The sequence below is a fragment of the Dipteris shenzhenensis genome, chromosome 23 (assembly GCF_047967505.1).
Source record: "Dipteris shenzhenensis isolate YYH24624 ecotype China chromosome 23, Dip_SZ_1.0, whole genome shotgun sequence".
Lineage (NCBI taxonomy): Eukaryota > Viridiplantae > Streptophyta > Polypodiopsida > Gleicheniales > Dipteridaceae > Dipteris > Dipteris shenzhenensis.
In genome coordinates, this window is record NC_141618.1 from 31,703,826 (window position 1) to 31,727,121 (window position 23,296).

General features: G+C 39.0%; 1 pseudogene across 1 annotated transcript; it reads left to right on the plus strand.

Annotated features, from left to right (window-relative positions):
* Positions 1-3,425: 3,425 nt before the first annotated feature.
* LOC147887259 (uncharacterized) lies at positions 3,426-4,978 on the plus strand (annotated as a pseudogene). The gene is made up of 2 exons (XR_015543217.1): positions 3,426-3,819; positions 3,939-4,978. The product of XR_015543217.1 is annotated as an uncharacterized LOC147887259 (transcript).
* The last annotated feature ends 18,318 nt before the right edge of the window (positions 4,979-23,296 follow it).

Sequence of the window (23,296 nt, forward strand, 5' to 3'; positions counted from 1 at the left end):
GCTTAGAATAGCAAGACAATTGATGTGTCTATTGCATAAGGAAGGGAAGGTGGGTGTGTAATAGATGCATATGAATGAGAGTAATGGGGATGGAGTATTGAGTCAATGTCCTAGAGGAGGATAATTAAAGGATGAGTAAAGGAGGGGCACCTAACAAAGGGGGGGAGGACTAGGGGTTTAAATGAAAGTTGTGAGTGCATAAGTATTGTCCATGGGCTTCAAGTAGTCAAGTGCTATGTAAAAAGGCATAAAACACGTGTGAGCAAGCACATATTTAAAATACCTCTATATTAAAGTTTTACATTTTTTAACGTAATCATTTACCCCTCTTTCGTATGTGTACATATACATGTCTCGATGTTGTATTCAAAAGTCCCCTCCTTACTTGTACACACCATAGTTATATTAGATAAGCATTTTCAAACTCCCTCCTATCCGCAAAAGTCGCGTAAGTTCCGATGGATTACCCCATGCTTTGTTCCACTACTGAAACTTATAAAATCTCAGCATTGCAATGCTAGCCCAGTGGCTCCTATCAAAAGCTTTGCTAGCCTAGCAGTCCAAAGCCTAGGCCCTGCAATTAATCCAGAGACATCATCTTCTATCATGTTGGTTGAAACAACTTGCAAAATCCTTGTCAGGCTCTCATTAATCACAAGATGGGATCACACAAGCCTCCATGGGGACGCGCCTTTTGCAATGTTGGCCTAGCATCTCACTGCTAGACTTCTAGTATTGGCAAGAGCACCGGGAGCTGCTCTTAGAGGATGCATAGTGCCTAATACTACGAGCAATGCCTGTTTGGGCAAAGGTGGTAGAAGATTGGAGTGTAGTTGAGGTCATGCACTAGAGAGAAGCTGCGGACCTATCAAATGATAGGATGTAGAACGTTCGAAGGCTAGAAGGCTTCCATTTTGGATGGCTAGTGTGCAAAGCATCGGGTGGTGAAAGGAGTCCAACAAAATTTATTAGACTCAAGCTCGCACCCAAGCACTCATACTTGCACCGCCACCTCCATTTTTCTCTGCATGATTTAAAGGGGGGGACACATCCTGCACTCAGATGCACGCACCCATCCTCTGTGGAAACAAGCAAAGCCCATAGGAGACAAGATGGCGGGCAAAAGGATCGCTATGCAATAAAGTGTCTCTAATAAATGAATCAATGAATAGCATTAAAACGATGTTGGTGGTGGGAAATTTTTATTTTGTATAATTTTGGTGTGGAAAACAAATTACAAAATATAAAAATTTGACCGGTCAATTGAGAGCCGACGTGATTTTAAATGACCTTAACAACGTTAATAAATGGGTTGTAGTTATTAAATGCGATATTGCAATTGCGTGCACGCAAAAATTGTTCTCAACGATTTTGTCACAACCAACGATTTGTCAGACGATTTCGATTCAAGAAATAATCGTCAATCTTTCTGTCCAAAATTGAAATATTCGATTCAAAATATTCGCCCCACAAACAATTCCGTCCAAAATTGTAGGATTTGTTTAACTTTTCGATTCAAAAGCAAGTCGTAATTGCCAATCTTTCCATCCAGAATTGTCACAACGATTGTCACTAACTAATGTTTCGATTCCAAATCGCTTCCGGCGTCAATCTTCGGTACTGTCACAACGATTTTGTATTCGATTCTCGGGCAATTCGTCCCACAAGTAGTCGTCAACCTTTCCGTCCAATTCGTATCACATCTTTCTTCAGTTGCAAATTCCCGGAATCCGAAATCCGTCCGTCTTCAGTTGACGGGCATCAGGTTCGTGATTAATTGCGGTGGCTACTGCGTCCGTTTGCAAACAAATTCCCAGCGACATTACTGCCTACTTCCGTCGTCATCGTGACGATCCCGATTGGTTTGTCCTTGCGTGAGTTTAGTTGAGCAAAAGCCCTAGGATTTGCTGGGATCATCATGGGCTGGTGCATCTTTGAAGTTTGGTGTGTTCATAGGTAGAATCGTTTCGATCGTGATCCCCGTTAGCGATCATCTTTGATCGGCTGCAATTTTCTCGGAATCCGTCTCTTGGTTGACATTACCTTCGCAAACAGATTTTCTAGCAACGATTTGCTGCCTACTTAATTTGAGTGTAAACGCTGGGATTTGTTGCCATGATGCATCTTTGGTGCGTTACTAGCTTGTGATTTCCGTCCAATTTGTGATCCCCGCATCACAACTTTCATCCGCTGCAGACTTCGGGAATCCGGAATCCGTCTCTTGGTTGACGGACATCATCTCCGAGAGATTAATGCGTCTGCTTCTACGTCCGTTCGCAAGCAATTTCCAGCGACGAATATATATTTGCTGCCTATTCCCGTCGTCATAGGTGACGATCCGATCGGTTTGTCCTGCCGTGAGTTTTAATTGGGTGTCTAAACGCTAGGAATTGCGGGCATGTTTGGTATGTTTGTGACGAAAATCGTTGCCGAGTTGTTGGTTGGTGGAGTGAGGTCAGTGATTCCGTGTAATTCTTTGCAAATTCGCGTTCGCAACAAACAACAGAAAACCGCCGGCTGCATCTTGATCGAAGTGTTGAAAGACTCCAAGCATAAAAACGAAATCCACCATAGCCAGTGATCATCGTCGCCATAGCTGGCGATCGTTTATACAAATCCGTTGATGTTTAATCCCCGTCTGCATCCAGCAATCCACCATAGCCAAGATGTGTCAACAACAAAAAGCAGTTCACACGAAAACAGAGAATTATCAGCTTCGATCAATCGATGCCTTCTTCCATAATTCATTCCTACATTCAACGTTGGCCGCCTCCTTCGCAGCTGGCAGCTCGCAAGTCACGACGACAGCAGATCGTGTTTATTATAGCAAACGACGTGACAACAAACGTAGCGCAGGCCAACTTCCATGAATCCATGCGGGTTTTTCTCTCCCCAACACGCAATTATACACGATCGTCAACAGCCATTTAACACCCCGCATAAACACGATCACAACGATCATCCATTCCATTCCATTATCCATAGATTCCTGCAGGCCGATCGATAGATTCTCTAACGAACTTACCGCAGTTTCATCTAGTTGCGTCTCGCAAGGTTTAACTTTTTACGAGCGACTTCCCCTCCCACGGGCTTTTGTTGAAGAGCGTTCCTCCACTGACTTCCACGTTTTGAAGAGCGTTTATGATCGTCCATCTACCGTGCCCCTGTGGTTACGTCTGCCTGCATCAACCTGCACATCGATTTAACAACTACTTGCCAGTACTTTGATTTAACACCTCCGATGATCAATGATCGACGCACAAACTGCATGGCACATAATTGGAAGTTTAAAGTTGAATTCGATGCTTCGAACTACCAGTCGTTGCTGCTGCTGGCCGCTTCAAGAATCACTGATATTCATTTCATTCACTATAGCGATAGTTGATGGTCCCTCCTTCTTGATATTCATTTACGATACAGAGACCTCATGAGCCTTTTTTCTTCCACAATCCAATGACCTCACAGCGTGCAGCTCTCCTACCTGCTTGCAAATTCTGTGCACCTCTCATGAACCAACAACAACATGTCCATTTCTCACATCATCCACCACCTCATCTATTATAAGTGATCCGGGCCTGCCCTCATCAGGATTCAGGAGCAGCCCGCCTCGTGCCACCTACAACCTCGGTTCTTGCCTGCCCCTTTGCGTGCTGCCATTCAAAGCCCGGAATCCGGCTTCAAGTTCTTCGTCGCTTCCTCATCATTGCATCGTCCCACTATCCATGTGCTCTCGTCCCCATATTTATGTTTCTGTGACCCTGAAATATTCTAGCGTCTAGCAATCCCTCGTGACCTTTCCGACTTATCTTGTTGCTGGAGGTCTCCCCTCTTTGTTTCTGCCAATTTTGCTTCATAGATCAGTTTTCCTATCATCTGGGTCTCGCTCAGAAAGATTTGAACGTGGGGACTAATCTCTAGCTCCGTTCCATTTGTTGCAGTTGCTCTCGTAATAGTTCAACTTTGTAGAATGGCGATTGCTCGAGCAATGGAGAACGGGCCAGAGAAAATCTTCTCTCCACTGATTGGCAAGAAGAGATGGGAAGAGCCGCTCCTCAAAGCTGGGACACAGTCCTCTGGACAAGGAGCGAAACTGATAGAGACTTTAGGGAGGAATGAGAAGAAAGACGCTTGGGCTCCGGCGTTGCCCGCCGAGGAAAGCATTGTTGACAGCGCTTTGGAACTCAGATTGAACTTAGCGACTAGCCCGACTGCGGCTAAAGAAGAGAAGTCATGTCCGTCCAAAACCTTAGCTGGCTATTCGCGAGATTGGTTAGCGTGGAGGATGGGCGAGAAAGTGATCCTGTCTACGCCTAGCGTCTCGCAGTCGGACGTGCCCGCAGGAGCACGGGGTACCGCCGTAGGTACGGGAACAACGTCGTCGTCTCATGCGTTTCTAAGCTTTCAAAAGCGAGAGGAAAATTCGGCGGTGCAGTCTGAGGGGGGAGGAGCGGCGGGCGGTGAGGCTGAGAGCAAGAAGATGGGGGGAGAAGAACAAGGGATGGTGATAGTGGGGTGTCCGGGTTGCCTGATGTATGTGATGCTCAGCAAGATGGAGCCGAGATGCCCAAAGTGCGGAAGTTCTGTGCTTGTAGACTTCCCAAGCTTCAACAGCAGCTCGCCCAAGAAGGCTAGGTTGGCTTGATTGATCACGTCCCGCCATTGATCCTATAGCTGTAGCGTATACTACTTTCAACAGAAGAAATCGACCGTCGGAACCTGTTCGTCGCAAAGAAAAGATTGGGAGCTGCGTTCCATTTGGGTTACTGTGATTGATCGTCTTTGTGTAGCATCTACTGAATGATCTTGTTGCATGCGCCTGGCTTATTCATGTAACTTTGCTCACAAGCTCCGACCTCTGGATTTCCAGACGTACATCAATCCGATGGTTTCGTTGTAAGCTTCTTTGTATGTGTGTAAACATGGATTTTGACGAATCTTCTTTCATCAGAGGATTCTTATTTGCTAAGTTGGGTTTTCTGTGGCTTCCGGTTTGGAAGTTTATATTAGCGTCACAGTGATGGACTTGAACCCAATTGTATGTATATATGTTACCTATTAGCATAAGTGGAAGACTCAATACATTTTTCGGTTTCAAAATTTTGAAGCTTTTAAAGCTAAAATATAACTAAATCGTTAAAATTTTAACTATATTACGTTGAATGGATGGGAAGCTACGCAAAATATATATTTGAGCACTTATCCATCTTTTGTCCAATCCACATGCGATTTGTTATTGGGTAAATCTATAACGAAACGCTCTCATAATGTTTTTAATCGTTATTAATCATTAGGGGAGAAATGGGTTTCCAAAGGGCTTTCTATTAATGTTTCTTAATTTCAAAGAATTACAAAGGGATTTGAGGTATACCAATGAGAGTGTTCTTTTGTGTGGGGAAATGATATGTTGAGGTGGAAGAATGGCAAGCATGCAGAGATCCTCTACCTCTTACATTGGGGACCACCCAAACCATCCTCCCTTCCCTTAACCCATGCTTGACCACCCTCCCATGTGCATCCACTGCAGACCATTCCCAAATCTCATTTATGTCTTTGTGGGCCCTTGTAGGCAAATTTCTCTTCTCTTTAGATGTGTTGTAGGTCTATCCTCTCTTTCTCTACTCCTCTGCTTTGGTCCAATTGCCCTCTCTTTCTATTGTGGGACCTTTTGGACAAATTTCTTTTATCCTCTAGCCTACTGCAGGTCTGTTCCCTTTCTCTACTCCTCTGCTTTGGTCCAACTGTCCTCTCCCTCCATTGTGGGACCTTTTGGATGAATTTCTTTTGTTCTTTAGTCCTCTGTAGGTATGTCTCCTTTGTCTGCTCCTCTGCTCTAGTCCAACTCTCTCTTTCCATTGTGGGATCTTTTGGATGAATTTCTTTTGTCCACTAGCCTACTACAGGCTTGCCTCCTCTCTCTCTTCTCTTTTGCTCTCCAGCTGCTCTCTCCCTCCATTTTTTAAAATTTGGGTTTTAGCACCTCCTACAACTGGTCTTCTTTCTCTTGCTCTTCTCACTGTTTCTGTCTCTTGCTCTATCTCCTCATGCTCTACCTCCGCCTTCTCTTTCCTCTCTTGATCTGCCCTCTCTTGCTTTATGGCCTCTTGCTTAGCCGCTATATCCTACAAGTTCTCTTTCCCTTCTGTAGTCACTTCTCCTTCTGGTACAGGTGCCCTTTGCCCTCCTACAGGGACTTTTCCTTCTGCTATAGCAACTCTTTGCTCTCCTACAGGAGCTTTTTTTCTCTTTCTTTTCCTCCTCATATAGTTTCCCAACATGCATGGTCTCGAACACGGTGACATAAGAAGGTGATAATATTATGAGCTCTAGTGTGTTCTGGAGGCATGTTCAGGAAGAAAGTAACACAAGCTGGCAATATTGTGAGCTCTAGTGTGTTGTAGAGGCATGGTCAAGAACAAAGTGACCAAAGATGGTAATATTGTGAGCTCTACTCTGTTCAAGAGGCATGGTCAGGAAGAAAGTGATAGAAGTTGACAATATTGTGAACTTTGGTGTGTTTTAGAACATGAAAAATGCATTAGATGACTTGAACTTTTAGTTTGACTAACTAGATATTCATGGAAGGTTTTGCCAAGGGTCCACATAAGCTTCCCAAGAGGAAATATATATTTCTTCGACTATGTACCTTTCTTGCCTATCTTCTTACAAGATCCTATTTTAACATAGGAGTGGGAAGTAGTGGAATCTTTGATATAACTGACAATGTATTGTCTGTGAGTTATGTGCAAGAATACCTTTTAGTCATGGAAAATAAAATGTATAGTCCTTTAACTTTACTTGAAATGGTGAAATTGTAGGCAAGAATCTAGAGAAATGCATGAAAATATTCATTTTATCCCTCGTGTAACATCAAACAATGTGTTTGACTAGTACAAGCTATCCATAAATTGTAGGTCGGGCATTTTGGAATTTGCATAGGTTTTCTTCATGACTTGGAGGACATTAAAAGCATTGATGAATTTTATTTTGATGGCTTTATTGTGTGGTTTTGTGTCCAAAGTTTTTAGATAATATATATAAAGTTTTCATGTCCAAAGTTTACAGTTTATACATATTTGCCTTGCTTGCATCAATAAAGGAGACAATGCCATGATGGTAAGCATCCTATGTATTGATTTATATTTTATGGTCTTTTAATGTAATGTTCTTTGTTAGATCTGCTAATGTAATGACTGTTAAATTGATGAAGGAGGCATTTGAGATCACTCATTGGTGCACTATATTAGTCTTGCAGGAGGATACGTTTTGGTCTTCCACATCCAATTTTTAGAATGGCCTACTTAACTATTGAAGTGTATCAAAGTATTGACAGCTTAATCATTGTGATCCACATCACATGGCTTTCCCTATTGCATTGTATCCCATTGGCAATGGTGTAAAAAACTTTGTGCCTGGCTACGCTGAGAAGAGAGCCTTAATGGTATTTCAAAAGTCTCCTTTTTCTATGTATTAGAGGTAGCAAAGAGGAGGTATAAGCTATGAATAGTCTTTGTATTTGAATGGAGAGATTATAATACAAAAATATACATTTTATCACATTCTCTTCCTTGCAAGATACCATGTCATAAGCAATAATTTTGATTAAGTCATGGTTGAAATTTTGAATGTGTTGTTAATTCAATATAAGGTAATGTCGCTTTGAATTGTAGAGTATTGAATACACTACCTCCAAGTTTGTTGTGTAGAGAGGTGAACCTTTTAGATGCAAACTTGTCTCTTTTCCTTCATTTGTATCCAAAGTAATTACAAATTTATGACCCCCTCCACTTCTGACTAATTTTTGAAGGTCTTCTACATTGAATTTGAACACTTGAGAAAAAATAGGGTTTTAGACCTATTTTTTCAGTCAAATATCATAGAGCTACTTATGCTCTTAATTTTGAACGTAAAAAATTTGCAATCTCTCGACCAAGTTTGGTAATTTTAGTGACCATTTTTGGCAAATGTAGGAAGAATTTGACCATGGTGCAGAAAGCAAAGTTGGTCAGGACATCATGGGGTGTCCAAAAATGCACAAACCCACCATGGCGCGAATTTGGCCATCTGCGTCGTGGTCAAATTCCTCCTTTATTTACCAAAAATGGACATTCAAATTACCAAAGTTGTCAAACTCCTTCATCTACCTCTTCAAAATCTATATTTCTTCATAGGAAATCATGATCAATCCTTTAAAAGGTGATATAGTAGCCAACCTAAAAATTAAAATAAAAGATACATGGACATAGCCAACCTCCATGACTAAGAAAACATAGAAAATGAAATTTTTAGATTCCTCTTTAAAATATATATTTTCTCATGTAATGCATCAAATTATTTCAAGGTAATTTAGTGATATGAAATCAAATATTTCATTGACATAGCCAACCTAAAAGGTGGCTCCAAAGGCAAGATAAACAAAGAAAATGAAAATTTACAAGGTAATGTAGTGGAAGATCAAAGTCTTCTGAATTAAATTAAAAATTACATTGACATAGCCAACCTACAAGGTTCCTCCAAAGCACAAGAAATTAGATAGAGAATATATTGCCTAAGGGTCTTACCAGAGTTGTGCTACAAGGCACATAAGTTGTCATGACCAACTGTCATTTGCTAAGTTACTTTGTAAATATTTTCTTTTCCATGCTTATCTAGGTTGAAGTAGATGCATCTATAAAGACACATGGATTTCAATTAGGTAGATGAAGGAATTTGACAATTTGGGCCATTCCAATGTAAATTTTTTACAAATATTAAAGGAATTTGACCGCGGCACTGAAGACAAAGTTGATCGAGATGTCATGGGGTGTCCAAAAATGCAAAAATCTGCCACGGCACAAATTTGGCCATTTGGAGGATGTCCAAATGGCCAAATTTGCGCCATGGTGGATTTTGGCATTTTTGGATACCCATGATGTCCCGATCAACTTTACCTTCCCCATCGTGATCAAATTCCTCCTACATTTGCTAAAACTAGAATGGCCAAAGTTGTCAAATTTCTTCATCTATCCCTTCAAAATCTATATTTCTTCGTAGAAAATTATGAAATGCATCAATCCTTTACAAGGTGATGTAGGAAAATCTCAAATTTTGGTTTTTAGACACTCCATCTAATCAATGTGGTGCCATGGTCAAATCCCTTCTACATATGTATTGGAATGGCTAAACTTGGCAAACAACATTTTATTGACTTGTAAGTTACATCAAAATGTAATATAATTTCTGTGTGCAAGCTGATATAAAAGAAGATGCAATATTAAAAACAACAGATAATCAAAACAGACATAACAAAAGATTCACCATTTGGCCATAGATACATGAATTTTTTGCTTTAGATAGAAGAATATTATTAGAGATAGGTGTTTGTATTTCAAATTGTATTACAAAGAGGCTTCATAGCCTATTTCTCTTCTTCTTCAACTCTAATACACCAATAATAGGGTCTTTGAATCCTCGATTAAGTCCTTAGAAAGACTGCTATGCTATTTGGAATCTCACATTCAACTCGTAAGTTCTTATAATCTCATGTACAACACATTGGAATGGATCACGTAGGTTGCCTTGTGTCAATACTGTGAATTCTCCATGCGTTCTTGTTCCAAATGGATAGCTTTTCCATTTTTGCTTACTACTACACACATGAAGAAACATCATTTTAGAAATTTAAATTTAAATAGATGTAATGCATCATGTGATCAATTCTTCTTCTTCATTAAGCTTTTGAGCTTCAAGACTTACATTTACTGCATCACAAGCTCCAAGCATCTCATTCCCTTAAAGTCCTGCATCACCTTCAAAACAACTTGCTCATGCATGACTTTGTGTCTTTTGATATGAAGAGTCCATGCCCACCATTCTCATATCATCCTCCATGAAGGTCCTAAAAGAACAACTAAGGGAACCTTAGCAAAAGCAATGCACCACTGTGGATAATCCAAAGTAAGAAATTACATTGAAACACTATGAAAACAACATTTTATCTCATATTCTCCTCTTTAGAATACCTACTAAGGTTCAAGATGCTTCTTTTCTTGAAAAAAACAATCATGGATCACGTATTGATCTTGCAACTATACGGTCACATGGTAACATGGGAGATCTCCTCAAATGGTGCCATCAATAGTCGCAGAGTTTACAGAGACTGTGATAGGCCATGATAGAATGTAGGTGATGTTTGAGAAGGGATGAGAAGGACCATGAATGATTACGAGGGAGGAGAAGCAAGCGGAGGACTAGGTGTGAGGATGAAGGCAAATGAATACGCATGAGTAGGAGGAGTAGAAGCAATAGAAGTAGGCATGACCATGAGGCAAGAGGAGCTTGCATGAGTAGGAGGAAGGAGAAGTAGGCATGAGCATGAGGGAAGATGAGAATGGATGAGCATAAGGGAGGAGGAGGAGCAAGAAAAAGTAGCAGGGGGGAGGAGGAGGACGCATGTGGGAGGAGGGAGGAGGAGGAAAAAGCAGCAAGGGGAGGAGGAGGATGTATGTGGGAGGAGGGAGGAGGCGTGTGTACAAACGGAGGAGGAGGGGGGGAGGGAGGAAGGAGGTCGGGGGAGGGAGAAGGAGGAGGAGGAGGAGGAGGAATGGGATGTGCGGAAGAGGAGGAGGGAGGAGGGAGACAAGGAGGAGGATGGGGGGAGGAGGGAATTCAAAATTCAAAATTCAAAGTTTGACTTTGGAGGATGGGGGGAGGAGGGAGAGAGGGAATTTCAATTTGAAATTCAAAAATTTGACTTTGGGAAAAGTGCCCCCTTCTTGGTGTAAGAGGTGTAAGAGGTGCCTCCCTCCTAGGTGTAAGAGGTGGGATCAACCAGGCTTAACCTACCTAGGTAGGCGGGTTTAGGACTCCTTGGACTCCACAAGAGGACTTACATTAGGCCTTACCCATTTCTTAATCCATTCCTTATGAGGCGCTTTTGAGACCCCAATTCTCCCCTAATGCTACAGATTTTCTATATTATGTCATGCAAGTATCAATACTAAATCTACATATATTCTATATTATGTTGTGTGAAGCCATGAACTATTAGCGTAATTGAGATGGCATTGAATGGCAAAAGTCTTAGGCAATTGTAAGAGACTCTCTCTTGAGAGAGAACATTTTTATCCACAAATCACAAAAACATGGGGCTTCAAAAAATTATAGTTTTAAAAAAATAATAATAACCAAATAGCATAAAGTTTTGTAGACTTTATAAAAATGAGAGAAAGATAAGCAATGATGTAGATTTTATAAGATTGAGAAAATATTTTTTATTGGTGAATAAAACTATTGGAGCTTCATTATATATAGTTAGTTTGTAGATTTTCTATGAGGAGTGTTTGAACCTAAGTACAAGTCAAAAACTTTCGTTTGTGTATAAATTTAATAAAGAATTTTTCTCATGTAAGGTTGAACTATTAGGATAACCAGATAGCTTTTAACTTAATTGTGTTAGAGTTGGTCCCCATGTATGATTTAGTTCGAGAGATGCATTTCTCGATAGAGAAATCTTTTAAATTACCACAATCAGCACCTATTGAAGATTGAAGGCCATTCCCTGGTGTTTTCCAAAAAATTGGGTTCTTCCTAGCATCTAAAACACTATTTCTATGGAGCAATGGCATTCCAGGCACTTTCAAGGGCATTCAACCACCATTGGAAAATGAAAAGTCATTTGGTCTTTTCATTGCCCATTCAAAAATGAAGGGACAATTGCTAATATTTACGCTCACAATCTTTTTTCACGTTTATTTACTTATTCTTTACCCAATAACCATGTGAGCATAAAAAATCCATTTTTCCTTCTAGAACCTAGGGGTTAATATTGTATATTTACCCGAATTTTTCTCAATTAATAATATAGGTCCGGACACAACTATTTGATGCATTAGTGCCATGCAAAGAATCAGTTAATTGGAACTGGCCATAGAGTACCACCAATCTTGACATCAATTGTCATGAATATGTGTGTGTGTGTGTGTGTGTGTGTGTGTGTGTGTAGAAGATATTACAACCCCCCTTTCCATAGTGAAGAGAAGACAAGTTAGAGTAGGAATGAGAAATGTTTTATTGATAAACTTTAAAATAAATAGAAAATCCACTAAGAATGAAGTAGCATCACTAGAGGGTGAACACATTTTTTTTAAGAAAAAAGGAAATGAGAGCAGTTGAGCTTTGATAAGCCATTGGCAGCATCATTTTTATTGAAGAGGGGAATTTGCCTACCTGCCACCATCCTGCAATAAGCAAAATAGTAAGAACTAGTTTTAACTTTGATTGGGAAGATAGGTGTCATAAACACCCCTCCCTTGTTATCAGAGTCACAATAAAAATTAATACTTTTCCATAAACTTATCAAGCTTAATGTAAATACAAGACTGTTTTGGGTAGAAAGGAGAGATTAAGAATGCATTTCATAGTTATAGAGGGATAAATATTGGACCTTTGTGGAAGAGGGGTTTGGTGAGAAGAGTGGGGAAGGGGAGGAGTTTATGAAAGAAGTGTGGATGAAGTATTGTGATGATAAAAAGGTAAAGAGGGAAAAAGAGTACTGGAGCATTAGAATATAGAAGTAATAGTGTGAGGGAGTAAAAGGAACATGAAAGGTAGGAAAATTTACTTGTGGAAAATTGTTAAACGGGAAATTTTTAAAGGAGTATTTAAAGGGAAGAAAGGGGGAATAATAAAGGGAGATAATGAGAGGAAATTTAATTAAATAGGTAGGAGGGAGATAAAAAGGAAGGGGGACTTTTACTATAGAGAGAAGGAGGGGGTAACAAAGAAAATATCAATAGATATGAAGCAATAGGGGATCATTTAACCACAACACAAAGAACCTTGATAGGATTACTACATGAGAGAGAATTTACAACAAATTAAGAGCAATAAGATAAGGGGGTTATGGGGGGTATTTTGGAAATAAAGTCTAAAGAAAGTAAAAAGGGTTAGAAAGGGTGACTAAATAAGGGATAATTTGAAAGTAAGAAATGTTAGGGAACATTGTAGAGGGGAAAAAATGCCAAGAACAATAATATAAAAAGGTAATCAAAATATTATGTAAGGAAGAAATGGAAAAGAAAGGGGAGGGAGAAAAAGTTATAAGGGGATAAGGTTTAGAAGTAATTTTTTAATTAATTAAATGAAAATTAAGCTTAAGAAAAATTAAAATTAACCATTACAAATTGTAGGAGGGGTTTTTTAATTCAACTTTATAAAAAATCACTTAGTTCATAAGGAAAGAGGGGTATTTTTATTAGGGAAATGTTTTTACTTAGGGATTTTTTGGGGTGGGGAGATGATAAATTAAGAGTGATGAAAGAAGAATGTGCTTATAGAAGGTCTAGGATGGACGAAAGAAGGGAGTGTGATAATAATATTATTCATGTCTTCAATCACTTTATTTCATAGATATAAATGTATTCAAAATCTATCATCTCCTATGTCTCTCACATTACGGTCTTGCATCTTTTACTTGACTCAATCAACAATCACCTCTCTAAATTTATTTAGTTGGTTTCACTTTATTCGAAGTCTAACTTATTATATACAATAAATATCTCATTATAATAATCTAATAATTATATCATTCTTGTGTTCCATTCAATGTACTCAAAATCTATCATCTCACATGTCTCACATTACGGTCTTGCATCTACAAATCTAGCTTATTATATCAAATAAATATCTCATCATACTCAAAATCTACTGTCTCACATTACGGTCTTGCATTTGTTACTTCACACAATCTAGTAGTCTAGCGTTCTCCAACCGTCATCTTATCGACATCTCAGCCTCTCCCAATTCTTTAATTTAAATCTTTCATCTCACATTATGAGTCTACGGTTCTATAAATCCCTCTCTAGTCGTTTGTCTTCTACATCTTACCTGCAACTTTACAGCAAACACTTCTTCCACCATTTCTACCCTTCTCTCCTCTTTTTCCTAATCCTCCAAAAAAAAAACCTCTCCCTTCCCAACTTATTCCTACTACTATCCTAAAATTTCCTTAAATTTTTACTATTTTAAATCCTATTTTTTTCCTAACTTGATTTTCCAAAATTTTTAAAATTTTCCTTAGCTTTTTTCCCCCAAAAAATTTAATATTTTTATTCCCCCCCTCTTCTAATTTCCCTCTCTTCAAATTTTTTCCTAATTTCTTCCTTGTTACCTTTTTTCCTGTATTTTCCCCTTATTCCTTCTAAATTCCCCTATACTCCCCCGCCCCTCTTTAATTATTTATTTCTCCCACTCGTTCACACTTGTCCTAATTTCCCTCCCCCCACCATAAGTGTGTCTACCTCTCCGACCCTCAACCTCTTTCTCTCTCGACCCTTGATATTAATGCTTGATGAGGAATCCTCTCCATGAAACTGACTAATCCTACTACAAATACTTACCCTCCTATCTCCTTCCTCCCTACCTTCTTCACCTCCCTACTTTTGGCCTGCCTGCATCCTTTGTCTTCATTGTCTCGCTCCCCATTCAGTTCTCTGCCCACCGCTCCCTCATTTGGTTCACTGCCCTTCTGGTTCCAGTGCCACAGGCTCTAGCCCCACATGCTCTACCCCCCCCATCTTGGTTTTTGCCCTAGACTGTTCTCCTCGTGATTCGTGCCTTAGTCCCAGTGAGCTACTAGCTGTGAGTTGCCTCTTCTCTTCGCTTCGGTCGCTCATGGACTTTACGTCTGCGCGACAAGCTTTCTCGATTTTGTCGATGACATTTTTTCCTTTGTGTGCATAGTGACATTGCTCCTATGCCTTTCATTTCAAGCCTTGAGGCTTGAGCCTCGATCCTCTCACGACCTTTTCATCGAGATGGACTCTCAGGTCATTATTCTCCCTTAACAACCCCCCCCCTTCATTCCCCTTTGTTAAATATTTCTCCCCATTATTTTATGTCTCTCCTAAAATCTTTTTTAAATCTCTCCTAAACCTTTCTTATGTCTCTCTTTAAATTTTTAATCAACCCTTTTTATTAAAAAAATTAATTTCCCTTTTTCTTATTTCCCCCATTTTCATCTCTTTATACTTATTATCGCCCCTTTAAATCTTGTTTTTTTAAGACATTCGCATAAATTTCTTTTTCCTTATTTCTTAGGAGAAATATTAGGAAATGAAGAAATAGAGAAGTGGAAGGAAGATGATTAAATTGATAAGGGGGAAGAAAAGAAAGAGTATATAGAGGAGGGAGAAAATATATGTATAGAGAAGGGGGGAAACATATATATATAGTTAGTTAGTTCGAGAGAGAGAGAGAGAGGGGGGGGGGGAGAGAAATATATATGAAGATATATAAAGGGGGAAAGAAGTGGAAATTTATATATATAGAAAAAAGGGAAAGGGGGGGGATGTGGTAGGGGGGGTGGCTTTTCAAGGGAAAAGAGAGAGGGGTTTGCGCGGGGGGGCCAGGGGGGGGGGTCGGGGGGGTTTGCAAAGGGAATTATATAAATGGAGAGAAGTAGAGAGGGCAAGAAAGACTAAGAGTGAAAAATAATGGGAATATATATGCATAGAAGAGGGGGGGAAGGGAAGGGGGGTGTGGAAACAAAACCTGAGAGACCATTACGTAATGGAAAAGGTGACGAAATTTGAGTCAAAAGAAGTTGAATGGGGAGGCAAAGGCTCAAAGACCAAAGTGGAAGGCAGAGGCGCACGAGCGGCTTTAGCCAAAGTTATTGATGTTAGAGTGTGTAAAGCCACTCTGTAGCAGTGAGAATGCAAGAGGCAGGCATACGGGCCACGAGGGGTTAGAGTCGAAGGTGTCTACGAGCAGAGGCAACAGGCAAGGCTTGGCAAACCACTAGAGACAAGACACGAACTACGAGGACTCAAGGGTATAACAAAGCCTAGTGGAGGAACCGAGATGGGTGGGAGATCCAACAGATAAGGGAGGGTAGGGAGAATTGAAGGCTATGTAGAATTGGGAGCGCAACAACTGGAGCAAGACAGCAACACAGCCAGGGGTTGTGAATGAGCAGGAGCAAGTGGGAGAAGCAAGTGGGTTTTTAAGACTAGATAGGCTTAGTCATTAGTAGAGTAGGTAGTCAAAGAGACGGGGGGAGGCAGTCAATAGAGCGAGCGAGGAAAAGCGAGCAGGCCCAAAAAAGCGAGCGAGCTTTTTCACAATTTCCTTATCACGGTACTCAACATAGCTTTGTGCAAACCACTATTTGGGAAGATTCTCGAAAATAAAACTTATGTTACTATGTGTAACTATAGCAACATTGTGAATTATAGTCTACCTTAACTTCCAATTGGAGCCATACTCACATTATGTAACAATAGTATGTGGGTTTGAAAGAAACCGAATTTTCACTCCAAAGCGGATTCCATTATTGATACAACAATTCTTTTGCATTTGAAATAGGTCTTATTATCACAAGTCCTTCAATAATCAAAACAAATGCGTTGCTTGATATGTTGAACTTAGTAATGAAACATCACTTCACCCATATGCAGGGAAAAAAAACTGTCTGTAGACTTCATAGCATGGGATTGCATCAACACTTATGACATTCAAAATGGTTCTTCTTATTAAAAGTGTTATCAACCAGGAAAGAAGTGAATGTTTAAAAATAGTTCACCTGTATGTTGAAGAAACCCAAGCATCATTTATGACATTCAAAATTGCAACCATCCTGTAGTTCCTAGAGATTTTGCGCATACTTCCAACCCCTTCCCTTCAACCACTAAGAGGTATCTAATAGTTTTGTAGAACACTTGAGATATCATCACCTCCTAATACAAAACCATTATTACTATTTGTAGAACACTTGAGGTATCATCACCTCTTAATACAAGACCATTCTTACTATTTGCAGAACACGAGATATCGTCACTCCTTCCCTTCAACCACTAAGAGGTACCTAATACTTTTGTAGAACACTTGAACCATTCTTACTATTTGTAGAACACTTGAGATATCATCACCTCTTAATACAAAACCATTCTTACAATTTGTATAACACTTGCCATATCATCACCTCTTAATATAAGACCATTCTTAGTATATCAATAAAAAAAGTCAAAGGCATGATCAATGTATGGACATTGAATGTTCTTTAATAAGAATATATTTTTATCAAATGAATTTATGTCTATTATGCCAAAGTAGATGAAACAAATAACAAGAAGTCTATTCATTTTGTAATGCAAGAAATCTCTTGCTAGACTATATATATTGAGTGCAATGTTTTATGCATATCCTATCAAAGATATATGCAAAACAAAAATCACTACAAACTATCAACCACATTTAAAAATGCAAGGAGTGTCCTCGAATCATATTATTAAGAACACCATGATCTATACCTATCTTCTTAAACAATGTGTATCATAATTGAATTTCACATAAGAAGCTACTGAATGCTATTCATCCTAAAGCATGGTGTTGTAGGATTTCGTAAGCAGAGATTGGAAATTTTTTTAATTCTAACCATTTGAAGAAAGAGAAGATTGTCTACTCTTCAAAATTGGTTGGCTTGGTGGGATGTAAGAGTGAGTCATTAGGGAGGAATGTCTTTGCAGTAGCACAAAAACTCTAGTTTTGTTCCAACGACAATTTTCTTAGAGACAAAACATTCTAACATGAGGGCAATGCAGAGATATGCAAAACACATTTTATTGTACAAAGCATGTGTTGTGGATCCTGCAATGAGTGTTCTACAAAGTGCCCATTATAATGTATACATGAGAGGGAAAAACTTGGGAACAAACTTAATTTGGACACATTGAGGCATATAATTCTTCAGGGTGGATCTGGTAAAGCAAATAGAAATAAGCTTATTGACTTTACACACTCAATGGTGGAGGAGGCAGGGCTACAATTTCTTGAGATTAATAGAGTAATGCTGAACCTATTATTGTGAGGAGAAAAAGGGGGTTAAACAATTTCAATTGTGGACCATTGACTAGAGTTCATCAAAATCACAACACATGGAGAAGATTAAATTACGCAAACCAAGTGGCTTGTGGAGAGGCACATGTGCATGATGTGAATTGGGCAATTTGCTATGCTAAATCTCATAGTTTGTTGCCATTTTGGGTTCTTAATAGACAATAGGAAAAGGTGTGGGACTTGATCAATGACATGGGTAAGACTACAACCCATGGTATTGTCATGCCTTGCATCAAGGGATAAAGGCAACATGCCGATGGTATAACTGAGCCGTTTGTATGGCTTTACAGTATACTACTATGCATACATGGAATGTGGACCATTACATTCAAGGGGTCCCCAAAAACTCTCTCGGAGCATCAAAGGTTGCATTTGGTACATCACTTACTTTTCTAAAGAGAGAGAGCTTCGTTTACGATGGGGTTTGTCCTTAAGAATATGGATGATCCCTTGGTAGTGGCACAAACAAATTGCATTATTCAACATAGCAATACAAAAAGCCATGTTAGACCTTCTCATCATGATGGAAAGTTAAATTCAATAAGGAATTCAAAGATAGGATGTTAGAGTAAAAAATGAGGTGCATGCATGTGTTCCATATTCGTACACCTGGTTCAATTGCCAAGGGGCTGACTTAGTGTGTCATAGTTTCAAAAATCCCATGGTGTACATGTCTTGACTTGCATAATGAGAGGTGAAGCACAATCTTTGCATGCCTATAATAAGAAATCTTATTTTGTATTTCTTGTTGTGCTTGGATTGAGTAATGTTGTACATTAATTTATTCACCAATCATAGCACTTACAAAGGTGGATTGTTTCAAGCTCTGTCTAGCAACAAAAACCCACAACAAGTAGGGCATAGATGGAGACCAAACCCTGCTATTACTTGTTTTATGTTTTCTATGTTTGTAAAATTGGAATTTTTTGGGTTGAAAATGAATGAAGTCTATGGCTCTAGCCTTGTATGTTTTGTATGGTGGCACTTGAGCTTGTTTCAATTGTTATGACCCATTTTGTATGTCGATATTACTGTAGCAATGATGTTTCTGAATTTTCTTCACTCAATGTAAGCAAATATGGGTTCAGTAATATTGCCATTACTGACATTCAGCAAATTTGGATATGAGCAAGTATAAGACCTATAGCACATTTAAAAGATAGCAAGTGAGAGAGAGAGAGAGAGAGAGAGAGAGAGAGAGAGAGGTACAAGCATCAAGATAAGATTAGAGGTCACGTCAAAATTGAAACCTACGTAATCTACTTAGCACTAGCATAGTTGGAGACATAAGATTCACATCAACCACCATGGCACATGTTTACCAGCTTAGATTGGCCACAGCACTTACAAATCTAGGGTGTAATGCAACCTCCCTTTTGAAGTGACCTCTAATCTAGGGTGTATGCCACCTCGACCTCCCTTATGTCTCCAACTATGCTAGTGCTAAAGTAGATTATGTAGGTTTCAATTTTGAAGTGACCACACTAATCTTATCTCCACACTTGTACCTCTCTCTCTCTCTCTCTCTCTCTCTCTCTCTCTCTCTCTCTACTTGGCTTTCACTTTTGATGTGACCTCTAATATTACCTCCTTTGATGCATGTGACCTCTTATCGTCTCTAATCTACTTAATCTACTTATCTTGCAATAATCTACATATTTAGGGCTATCAAAACCTGCAAGGTCACTATTTTTCCCATATGTGCAAAGCGGCTAGTCATGGCATACAAGTTAATACCTAACTCCCCTAGGGATTTCATCCAATCACATCCTAAGACAATGTTGATTGGACACGTATCTAATGCAAAGAGATCTCCTACAAAGTCAATCATGAGAGAGTCAAATCCTTGCATACTGGCAACATAGCTTGCTAATCATATGTTGTCCATTAGCAACTTCAACTCTTAGCCCATGATCAATCTCTATGTCAACAAGCCCCACCTATACAAGGTCTTAGTGTTGATGAAATTATGTAAGCTCCCACTGTCCACAAGCATATGAGTAATCCTACCCTTTAGGATAGTGGGAGTTTAGATTAGAGATCACATCAAAAGTGAATACATGAGTGGTGAATTTGGATCTATATAGTAGCCTCCACAACCCCCTCGAACTCTAACCAGAGTACTCCTACATTGATCCCTTTCCCTCCTTCATTACATAGAAGCATCCCATTGTCCACGTAGTGCATATTGTGAGTGCACTTTTATATCTATTTTGATCCTTTTAGTAGACATTTCTATTCATCTTGTTTTGCATTAGAGGTGTGTGAAAACTAATATACACTTGTGAAACATCGATGATAGTTTCTACCTATCAAGGCAAACCAGTAAGTTTGAATGGTTTGCCTTGATCTATAGAAATTGTCACCGATGTTTCATAGAAAGAGATCATAAATTTTTATGGCTCAGGCCATATATTATGACCATTGATCATTGTTAAATATACCTAGTCGAAGCTAATAACCTTAAACCATTCACAGGTAAGGATTGTTGTTGGTAGGACAAGAAGAGTAGTTGGGGGGTATGATTGCAATTCATGGCCATAAAGACCTGAAGAAATACCTCAAGTCTAAACACTTTACTCACAATGAACTACAACCTACAGGCACATATTTGGGATTGGGACGTCACTTATACATTTGAAAATCATAATCATAGGAGGGAGCTGCACTAGTTGAAAAAGCATGAGAAACAAGCAATAGGATATTATACCACTTGCTTGGGGATTGGTGCTAGATAGATAAAGAAAGAGATCAAGAGAGACCTTGAGAGGTGGAGGTAGGAATGAGAAGTGAAAGAAGATTGAATGAGGGGGACATGGATCATTATTGAGTTAGATAAAGCTTGCTTAGAGGATTGATACTTCAACTTCAATGCTCAAGTGAGGCTAGATTATAGTGATGAGACAAGATTGGTTGAGAGGGTATGGATTATTATTGATTCTAGGTATAAAGAATTGACTACTCATGTAGTGACTCAACAATAATAAATTTTCCTTTCACCCAATCTTGTCTTCGCAATTAAATACCACTTTCTTGGAGAGTTAATGCCCAGACAAGGGGGAACCAATGTAATTTGTAAGTTAATGCATTTTGTTTAATGTATGTTATTTCTCATATGTAATATTTCCCTTTTGTTTTGTAATGGAAACCTCTTCTTATTGAGACTCATGTGGTTCGGATGTGTTTGGCATCATGTACTTCAACTTAGATGTCATTCATAATGCTCATGTGCTTCATAACTTTTCCGATTCGTGCCGCATGCAGGCTAACCTAGGGTGTCCTATACTAAGGACAAGGGATTCTGAGCTTATTGTTATATGGTTTTGGAATATAATTGTACTACCATGTTAGAACCACAAAGGTTGTACATGTTATACTCGCTTACTTTGTTCATATTCAAAACTCATGCCTAGAGGGGTTCTTTGTAATACATTTTGCAATAAATATCCATACCTCTTTGATGGTTGTTGTTTAATAAATAAATATAGAACTTTGGATACATTATAAACTCTTTCATGCTAACTTGTGGTCTGGTAAAACAATGGATTTTGCCACATTCTTATATGGTTTACCTATAGTTTAGCTGAATTTTTATACCATTTATTGGTCTGTAATCCGCAACCATAATCACATTTTCTCAAAGAAAACCTAATAAGGAAAACCTAAAAGTACTTAAGTACTTTTGTAGCATCATAATTTTTTAATTTACTATAAACACTTTATTTTTACCTAGGGCATAGTAGAATGGGGACAACGAATCCATATTCTGCCAAGTTTTTAAAAGTTTTGGTTGAAAGAAGCTCACCATAAATAGCTCATTGAAAAGCTATACTCTAGCTAGAATGATGATGTCTACTATCACATCAAAAAGATATTTAATAAATATATCAAAACTTAATGTCTAATTAGCTGACTAAGAGAAGATATAATAGATTCGTTGTAGTTCACGCCAAGAGGAAAGAATGTCTAGCCAAGCACTTACATACTCAAAGATAATGCTGAGATTAGTACATCGAGATGTCTAGAGGGGTCTAAATCCATCTTCACATTGATTGGATGGGATTTAAAGAGGGACCTCGTTCTATTTAATGAGATGTCATATCCCATTGCATGTGTGAATCACCTTAGCCTTTCCTAAAATAATGTTGATAGCTAATAGGAGATTATGTGTTGGCTCCTATCTTGTGTGGTTCTCCATCTTCCTCTCCATCCATTGTGAGCAACTCTCCGCTAGGCACACTAGTTCTTGACATGATATCAGAGCCATGCCCTTCCTCTTGCCATTTGTAACTCCTTCTTGGTTGCTCATTTTTGGAGAAGGATTTCCTTGTTGCAGCAACACTCAATTAAGTGGCACCCTTTCATTGTTGCCAGCCTCTACTTCATGGAGAGGCTTAGAGTTTTGAGCTCTTTTAATACTGGCTTGGAGTATTTCATTGACTCATCCTTTTTTAGAGAAGCTCTCTTTGCAAAGGAAACCTGTTGAAGGGGACTTTTCATATGATGCTATCAAATGCTTCCTTCCGCACAAGCAACTATTATAGCTAGTTTTTCTTTATGCATAGTCTTCTCTTGGTGGGTGAGACCATCCATTAGCTATGTGAAGGCCATTTCTTTGCAACGAATTACCATAGTATGCGGCTTTGCCTTCTCTAGAATCTACTGAAGTTTGTTACAGACCTGTATAATATCGTGTCTATTAAAGGAGGCATTATCCTTCTGCTTTTTGCATATGTTTTTTGGCAGGTTTTTTGTCTATGAGAAATTTGCCAACTATGCGATTCTAGAAGTTCATGTTTTAGAAGCTTCTTCCTTGGTGGTTGCTGGTTTGATAAAGGAGTCATCAACGTGCTAGAATTCTTTATCTACTACACCAAGAGTTGTCTCAACCTTGAGGATGTGTGATTGCTGAAAGCTTCCCAGCAAATTGCCGATCTGTAACTTGTCAGAAGGATACCACTACCACTATTGTACATTATTGGTCGTCGTACACTAAGTTTGTTTGGCCTTCAACACGCTAGTTTTGGGTTATGGATGACCTATTTTTTCTTTGCAATCTATTAGATGACAGCTATGGTTGTATATAGGAAAGCCTCTATCCTCTGTTCGTGACATCTATGTTATGGAAATGCCAATGCGGGTTCACAGAATTCTCCTAAGTTTCTTATCTTTTCCTAAGGTTGAAAAGATGGCTTATATGCTAACAGGTGGCAGGGTGATTGGAACCTTAGAATAGGTCTATTCTAAGGACATATTGTTGATCAACCATTAGGTTGACCATCCTTTCTCGGCCTTTTTTTTCCTGTATTCCTTCTACCCGTCTTGGTAGCCATTACGAGGCTACTCTTAATTCTTAATCTTTCCATATATTGGCTATAGTTTTTAACATTTTGGGCCCTATGGCTCAAAGTTTTACATGGCG